Source organism: Juglans regia, chromosome 6 (assembly GCF_001411555.2).
Source record: "Juglans regia cultivar Chandler chromosome 6, Walnut 2.0, whole genome shotgun sequence".
Taxonomy (NCBI): Eukaryota; Viridiplantae; Streptophyta; class Magnoliopsida; order Fagales; family Juglandaceae; genus Juglans; species Juglans regia.
Genome location: NC_049906.1, coordinates 18,920,307 through 18,923,613, shown reverse-complemented (window position 1 = coordinate 18,923,613; position 3,307 = coordinate 18,920,307). Strand labels below are relative to the sequence as shown.

General features: G+C 37.5%; 1 pseudogene; it reads right to left on the bottom strand.

The window, feature by feature from the left end:
* Positions 1 to 1,655: 1,655 nt before the first annotated feature.
* LOC108989310 lies at positions 1,656 to 2,918 on the bottom strand (annotated as a pseudogene).
* Positions 2,919 to 3,307: the final 389 nt, after the last annotated feature.

Sequence of the window (3,307 nt, the reverse complement as noted above, 5' to 3'; positions counted from 1 at the left end):
ATTATAATATTTTTGGAGCTCTTCAATAATATTATGATTGTCGTATTTATGATCAAGTCTTAATTCAATAATGATGGAAACACTCCTTATAAATATTTCCAGCATATTTAAAACACTGGGCGTGCCCTAGAAGTCACAAGATATCTTCGAGACACGCCATCATGGTTCGACACGCATAACGTAACTCGCAGTCACTAGTGAGAAGGGCAGATGATCACATAATCTCTGCCTTCGGGATTTGCTTACGTCATCAAGACGAAACATACGTCAGAAAGAGAGAAGCGTACATAAGAAGAAGGAGTTGGGTATTACAGCAAACTTCACCCCCGAAGAAGACAAGTTACTTGTCTCCGCATGACTGAATAGTAGCATTGATGCCATCCAAGAAACGGACCAAAAACACGTCCAACTTTGGAAAAAAGTTAGTCAATACTTCAATGATTATAAAGAAGGTATAAATGACCGGAGTGTTGGGTCCTTAATATATCGGTGGTCTGCCATTCAAAAGGCGACGAACAAATTTTGTGCTAAACTTGCCCAAGTTGAAGGGCTGAATCAAAGTGGCAGGATTGAGTAAGACAAGGTATAAACATCCACTTATTTATTATTGACAGCACTTAATTATCATTTATATGCGTTATATTTCCTTTATCTTTAATGGGTTGGTTAATTATTTGATTTTCATTTTGAATTTGAAGTTTGACAAAGCGAAGGTCATGTACCAATCGCTTGAGAAAACGACTTTTTAGTTCGAGTACTGTTGGCATCTATTGAAGGACCAGCTGAAATGGAATCAATGTTGCACAAAGGACGGGACAAAGCGAAGGTCGACGATGTCCCCTACATATTCATGTACATCAGCAGTGGCAACTAATTCACCCATTGATTCAGTGGGTGGTACAGAGGGCGAGAATCTGGAAAGTAATGATGTCATCAAATTGGATAGGCCAATAGGGAGAAAAGCTGAGAAAGGAAAACGTAAGGCTCAAGGCAGGGCCTTAGATGAGCTTGTGGAGCTCAGTAAGAAAAAGTATACTCTCCTAGAGAAGTCACGTGCTCAGGAGAAAGAAATTTTCGGACTCAGAGAAGATGGCATATGAACGAGAAATTGAGGGAAATAAAAGTAGACAAGAGGACGAGAGATTAAGGTTGGAGGCGGAGAAACTGGAAATCGCTCGGTTGGAGAGAGAGGAGCGCATAATGTTGCTCGATGTCAGTACGTTAAATGAAGTTCAGCAGGTATATTTTCAGCAACTTCAAAGAGAGATATTGGCGCGACACAATGCATTCTCAGATTGAGGCATTTGTTATTGTTTGTAACTAAACTTTTATTCAGTATTAAAGGTGATGTATATTATGTACCACTCACTTGTGGCACTTTTCTGTGTTTATTGTATTATATAATTTGTACTTTTGCAAAGTTTTGTTAAGAAGATAGAAAACGTGGTCGTTGAATTTTAGTCTAACATGGATAGATGTTGCTTGATTATAACTCGACATTACAAATCCTTAAACTATTATAGATAATGAAAATATTATAATAACTTTTGAGCATGTTCTTGAACCAAACATGTTTTTTGGAATGGAAATTTTAGAAACTTTCATACACCGTCGCTACTAATGATAAAATAGAGAATCCAATACAACCTTTTCTTCTATTGTTGGGAATATAATTGCCAGTGATGTTCAATTAAATCTGCTTGTAGTTGATGATGTGTTGAGCTGTCTCTAATTTCATGATGGCGCTGAATGAAGTTGATAAATTCGTTAGTTGGATTGCGCGACAATTCTGGAAGATCATCATCAAGTTGATCATACTCCATGTTCAAACCCTGACTATCATCACGCTCGTCCTCACTGATCATGTTATGTAGAATAACACATGCTTTCATTATATTTGTTAGGTCATTGACTTTGAATAATCGAGAAAGTCCACGAACGATTGCAAATCGTTGTTGAAGTACCTCGAAGGCACGCTCGACATCTTTTCTTGCAGATTCTTGTGCTGTGGCAAAGTTTTTTTTCTTATTCCCTTGGGGTGATGGAATCGTCTTCACAAATGTTGACCACTTGGGATAAATACCATCGGCAAGGTAGTACCCCATAGTGTAGTCATTGCCATTGATTATGTAATTGATTGGTGGAGCACGCCCTTGGGAAAGTTCCGTGAAAATAAAAGATCTCTCTAGTACATTAATATCGTTATGTGAACCGGACATACCAAAAAATGCATGCCATATCCAGAGATCATATGAAGCAACTGCTTCTAAAATAATAGTTGGTTCACGGATGTGGCCAGAGTACATACCTTTCCAGGCAGCGGGACAATTTTTCCACTTCCAATGCATGCAATCAATGCTTCCCAGCATTCCTGGGAATCCCTGTTGTTCATCAACCACAAGCAATCGAGCAATATCATTGGCATTTGGAGACTGCAAATATTCATCTGAAAAAACAGTTACGATTGTCTTGCAAAATTTTTTTAGGCTCTCCATTGCGGTGCTTTCTCTAATACGTATGTATTCATCCATAAAATCTCCAGTAACCCCATAGGCCAGCATTCTAAGTGCTGCGGTTATCTTTTGCATAGAAGATAAACCGAGTCTTCCGGCATTATCTCTTCTTTAGATGAAATAGGGCTCGTAAGCCTCTACCTCATTTAGAATACGGAGAAATAAGAGACAACTCATCCAAAATCTCATTCGAAATAGATTGGAGGGATATACTGGATTTTCTGCGAAATAGTCACGAAAAAGGCACTCGTGCCCTTAAATATGATCACGCCGAATAAACTTACGACGTTGGCGATTGCCACGATGTCTCGATGACTCTCCATCAGCCTCGGCATTAATAACAGCATCCAGCTCATCATCAGATGACAAGTATGTAAGTAATTTGCGAAAGAAAGAACGAGCCATTTGATGAAGGGAGTTAGAGATGAGACTTGGGTTTTTGAGAATGTGAATGCAAGCAAAATGCGTATTTATAGAGAAAAAAAGTTACCGTTACATATAAGACACAAAATGTTACCGTTGAAGTGGAGACAAAAAAAATTACCGTTAGGGAAAAGACAAATAAAGTTACCGTTGGAGAAGAGACAAAAAAAGTTACCGTTGGATAAATGACAAAGCATGTGTACTAATCATAGCGAATTCAAAATGATACCGTTATACTATTTTGTAAAATTTTTTATCATCAATACGCGAAAAATGCACATATTTAAAAAATTTATTATTTTTAATATCGATATTGAATTGAAAAATAATACTGTATCTGGAAAAAAAATCATATAAGTATTTATAAAATG